Source organism: Podarcis gaigeae (genome assembly GCF_964106915.1).
Source record: "Podarcis gaigeae genome assembly, chromosome: 6".
NCBI classification, from domain to species: domain Eukaryota; kingdom Metazoa; phylum Chordata; class Lepidosauria; order Squamata; family Lacertidae; genus Podarcis; species Podarcis gaigeae.
Window position 1 is genome coordinate 44,317,744 of NC_139682.1, and position 5,528 is coordinate 44,323,271.

A 5,528-nucleotide genomic window follows, 5' to 3' on the forward strand; every position below is an offset into this window, starting at 1 on the left:
GATTACATTTTGCATCATCAACAACCACACTGGTTGTGGCTGATGGTAGATGGAGTCCAACAACATCTGGAGGCCCACAAACTCCCCCATCCTAAGTTCAGAAAGTCATATTCTGGCTACATAGCTACGTTTTTCTTGTGCACTTAGATGGATACTTATTAAGGATCTAGTTGTAGTGCTGAAGAGCTCTTAAGGCAGCGTTTTTCAACCAGTGTGCCATGGCACCCTGGGGTGCCCTGAATGATGGTCGGGGTGCCATGGGCAACAGTGTCCCTCTTTCCTTTATTCCCTCCTCTGATTCCCTCTTACGTCTATGCCTCCCAAAGGCATGTGTGGCTGTTTGTTGCAGCAGCCCTGGCTACAAGCTCCCGATGTGAATGGTGCCTCTGGGGCTGGCCAGGGGGTGCTTCCCAGGCCCCTGTGGGGCAGTGTGAAGAGGCACCTCTCTTTGGGGCAGGGGAGCACCTCAGAGACCAGAGGCAGCAGCTGCGGCAGCCCAGAGGACTTCCAAGGAGAGGGGCGGGGAGAGGAGGCTGAGGGAACATTTCAAGTGTGGTGAAGCAGGTAATAGTCGGGTGTCAGAATAAGACCTAGGAAATGTGGCCTCAATTCCCTGTTCATCAATGAAGCTCACTTGTTAGCTCTGAACTCTACTCACACAACTCTCTAAGTTTCAGCTGTCTCACAGGATTGTTATTAGGATAGAACAGGAGAGGAGAGAAGTATGTTCTCAGCTCCTTAGAGAGACAAAAGAAATATAAAAATACCTAGAAGTAAACATAAAGTATGGGTCCCCTCTTATCACAAGAGAGAAAACAAGGACCCTTGCCCTACACCTCCCAAATTGTGAACAAAACCAAAGTTTATATGTGTTTTCTATCCCTCAGTGCTCAATGTTGTTTTCCATTGTCTTAGCTCATGGACAGAATGAGCTAAGGTGCATATTAAGGAGAGGTTTTGAGCATTCACTGTTGATGCTGGGGAGAAAGAAGTTAAAGAACCCTTTGACCTTGTCCACTGACTCACTCCCTTGTGATAAGTTTCAGACAATGACGCTGGCCCTTCATTGCTCAATTCAAAATATGGTTCCTGTTAGTGGTATTTTCTGTCATGCAAAGCTTGAGAATGACCTTCTTACTAGGCCAGGGGTGGGAAACTTGTTAGTCTACCAAACACTGTTGGACTATAACTCCCACTATCTTTGATCACTGACCATGCTGTATGGGGTTGATTTGGAAGGCCCACAGATCCTCCTGTCCAGCTCTTGTGTAGCTAAATAACTTTTAAGGTATTTGCTCAATTTCTTTTGATGGCTGGTGGCTACCACAAAGCCACTAGAATGTTTGCATCACATCCCATGTTCCCGTGTGGGAACCGAAAAGTTAGGTATACAGTGGTACCTCTAGTTGTGGACACGATCCGTTCCGGGGTGTCGTTCACACCCCAAAAAGTATGCAACTAGAGTGGCGTTTCTGTGCAAGTACGGAGCGCAATAGAGCGCTTCTGCATGTGCGTGTGTGGCGAAACTCGGAAGTATACACTTCCAGGTTTGCCGCGTTCACAAGCCGAAAAGACGCAACATGAACCTAACGCAACACGAGGTATGTCTGTAGTAGTTTAAATATATCCAGGAAAAGAGAGCAAGTTGAGTCCTTGCAGCTGTCTGGTAAGAAATAGTATCGGAAGTCTGCTGTTGCTTTGGGGGACTGATTGATGCTGGGTTAAGGCTAACATTATCACATTGCTGGCCAGTCTGCCTTATAGCTTCCTCCCCATGCTAATTTTGCATGCATGTAACAGATAAGTATCATGGACACATTGTAAATCTGAATAAACACCTCCAAGCATCATGTGAATCTGTCTCAAATTTAATAAAGGCTTTGGGCAAGGGTAGGGAACCTTTTTCGCCAACCAGCAGGCCAACTTTGACAGATTTAACAGGACAACCCACTTGCCAATCCCATGATGTCATTATGGGTAATGGGAGAGTCCTTTGCTCCAAGCAAAGGAATAATCAGGAACTTACAGGTTAAGCTCCCTAATGTTCATTTGAAGGCATGTCTGTACCAGCCCAACACCTAATGTCACATATAGGCCAGGTGTGGGTGGTTTGGAGGTGTCCTCAAGGACCAAACTGGGTCTGGGACTCTGTGCTGGGCCCAGTTTGGCCCACAGATGGGAGCTTCACCATCTTTGGTTTAGCGATTTTTCACAAGATATGCACCAAAACCAGAAGCAAACCAGAACATTTACTTATACCTTTTACTTTAATAAAATTCAGGAAGCAGCAACTATCAAAGACGACAGCATTGTCTTCAAAACCTTTTTAACATCGTAGAATTGCAGAGTTGGAAGGGACCACAAGGGTCATCTAATCCAACCCCTGCAATGTAGGAATCTTTCACCCAACATGGGGCTTAAACCCACAACACTGAGATTAAGAGTCTCATGATCTACCGGCAGAGCTATCCCTGAAGAACTTTAGCAAGGATAATTTTATCACTATTCCAACTGTCAAATAATAAAGGGCAATAACTAATATTCTTTTAAAACATCTCTTTCCATAAAAAAGTTATTTAGAATCAAATATCATAATCAGGAATGTATTTTATTTAGTCCACTCAGTACTCTAAATTTATCTTGAATATCAGGCTAAGATAAAACTATATCAGGATAAGAACAGAGTGAAGCACAAATCTACCATTCTGTCTCTTTCTATCACTTTTGTTGACAGCTGTTCTTTGGAGTTTTTCTCCTCTGTGGCTTAATAGTATGTCTGTTTGCCAGCACATGCTTCCACTTTCCTTCATCCTTCTCGAGACCCCATCAAAGCAATGCAGTCCACTACACTACTAAAAAGAGGATAACCAGCTGGGCAGAGGTGGCAGATCATGGTTGCTCTCTCTGGGCAGCATGCTAGGAAGGAAGGACTGGTCTTCATGGTGCCACTGGGGGGGGGGAATAAGCTGCCCCCCCCTCAGCTTGTTTGTTCTTTTCTCTTTGTCCCTCTTGTCACCGCAGTAGGGAGAATAAGGATTGGAGTCCCTGGCCCCAATTCCCATTGACGTGCCACCCAGAGAGAGAGGATAAGGCAACTATTCCATGCAGAGCCAGCTGACTTTAACCATTCTGGGTTCCCAAGTAGTGAGGACTGGGTAAAACCTACAGTACTGCACCCCCTAGAGAGGGCAAGAGGGTTGAGGTGATAGCTCAGAAAGTGTTGCAGAGCCTCCTCCCCCCCAACACAGTAGGCAAGCTACTCCTGCCAGGATAGTCACTATTTTCTCTGGGCATCTCGGTTGGCTCAACTTCTCTCCACAGTGCCATCTACAGAGGAGAGTGGGCAAAGGCAACAGCAGCTACCTTCACTCTTTGACTGGGTGGCGTGCCCAGCCCTTTATCATTGCACCTCCCTACAGGCAGCGTCAGCCGGTCCCTGCCACTGCCACTCACTTCCCTACTTTGCTGGGAAAGGTAGTAGCATCAGCTGCCCTTTTGCCATCTGCCTCTGAATGGGAAGGGGAAAGGGTGAGGAGGGGATACTGCTGCCACTCCCTTGGGGGACACACCAGGCAAAGGGGACTGGGCCCAGCAAGTCCAATCCTCACCCTCTCTACTTCCAATGTAGAGGGAAGGGGGCAAGCAAGCAAGGAGAGGAAGCAGCGGATCATGCAACGCCACGGGGCCCGATCCTCCACAGCATGCTACAAGCACGCCCGATCCGCCACTCGCTTTGGTGGGTGGGGTGTGGATTTTGGAGAATGGGGGTTTGTTGTTGGGGGCGAGTTGCAGCATAACCTAGGACTGGGCTGGAGGGAAGGAAAAGCCAAGACGCAGGTTTTCCTTTTTTGTTTTCTTCCCCCTCCTTCCAAGGGGGTGGGGGGACGGGAGGAAGGGGCAAGGGAGCACCAGCTGTCCTATGCCGTGTGCTTCCATCCTTCCCCCAAACCCTGAGAGGGGGAAGGGGGGGTGCTGGTGTCACCGGGCAAGGCACGAAGCCAGGCAACGGGGCCAAGCTCAGCTGCAGCTGACCCGGAGCAGCGGCCACTGGGCACCCCGGAGGCGGACAGGCCTCGGCAGATACCCCAGGGCACCGACACCCCCCCCCCCCGCCAAGCCCCCGTCTCGCGAGGCGCCACACAGAACTCTCCCCCGTCCCTTCTCCGCCCTAGGAACGCCGCCCGCTTCCCCTGCCACCTCACCTGCCGGCCACGAAGGGCGCGCGCTCCCCGGCCGCCCTCGGCGCAGAACTTTTGTCATGAGAAACCCCAACCCGGCCCGACAACCACAGCAATCTCTCCCTTCTTTTTTTTGTCCCCGCCCACCCTCTCGCTCGCTCGCTCGCGTCACGCGCGCTGGGCCTGGCGTCACCCCGCATCGCCACCCCCGTTGGCCAGTCAGAAGCGCGAGGGAGGTATTAGCATATCGCCACGACGACGGCCCAAGCCCGTTCCCGCCCCCCTGAGGAGAGAAGGTTCTCTCTCTCGTCAGCAAAGGAGGCCAACCCTGTGGCTGGCTACCTCCTCCTGCCCCGGTGGTTGTCGAGTGGTAGCGGGTTCTTCCATGGAAGCGGCCGTCCGAGGGCGGAGAGTCCCTCAAGCGGAAGCGCCCGTCTCCGACATCGGTCAGGCGGATGCAAACAGGGCAAGGGACTTGCGTCAATTTCTGCCTCTGGTCGCGGTGCATCACTGAGGCTATTGCAACCCATTGAGGATGCTCTTATTCCGTGGAATAAGCCCCACTGAACTCAAGGGGGTATATGAGTATCTGCTTTGCATGCAGGAGGTGTCAGGTTCAATCTCCAGCACCCCCATAGCCTGGATTTATTTATGGGGGGGGGGGCAGACCGAGCTTTTATTAAAATTTATTTACTTGATTTAGGGGGGCAGCTGCCCTAGCTATGCCCATGTCCCCAGTTAAGGATGCAGAAGGCTGCTGCTGCTGCCTTAAACCCTGGTGAGCCGCTGCTGACAATGTCGACAGTACTGAGCTGGGTGGACCAGTGGTCTAAGTTAGTGTAAAGCAGCTTTATACGTCCATGTATTCTATAACATTAAATAATTTCGGACGAAAAAGAAACCTCGTTAGGATGATGTACTTGTATGTTAGGAAAGTGGTGGTGGTAGATCTTCATATTCATTAACATTACTGTGCCGTGTGCATTTTAGATCAGCCTAAGACCACTGGCTAATTTCTATATATATAAAAGAGAGGGGGCTGGATTTAGGCCTGCCTGGAAAGCCGCATGCTTCCCCTCCTAGGGATCAGGGAGAAATCGGAATCAGTTCAGATTTAAAAGCAAGTATCAAATCCACACTTCCTGAAATTCACACTACACGGAATTAAAACACAGGAACTGAAACACAGACAAAATTGCTGCAGAAATGTGGAAAACTGAATTTAAGAAAAGAAAAATGAGAAACCGAGAGAACTGAAATTGACAAATACTTCCCAACTCTTCTCCTCACCATGTTACAAGCACAGGCAACAGGACACAGAAGTAGTTGACACATACACAGCGGCAATTT

The 5,528-nt window shown here is 49.8% G+C and overlaps 1 protein-coding gene across 2 annotated transcripts in view; it reads right to left on the reverse strand.

Annotated features, from left to right (window-relative positions):
* The window catches only part of PPARD (peroxisome proliferator activated receptor delta), a 54,936-nt gene extending 50,599 nt beyond the window's left edge, over positions 1 to 4,337 (reverse strand). Inside the window, exon 1 of one of the 2 annotated variants that reach the window (XM_083744959.1) lies at positions 4,203 to 4,337. The gene's annotated coding sequence lies outside the window, so the exon portion shown is untranslated. The remainder of the gene's footprint in view (positions 1 to 4,202) is intronic. The other variant, XM_083744962.1, reaches the window with a different exon arrangement.
* Positions 4,338 to 5,528: the final 1,191 nt, after the last annotated feature.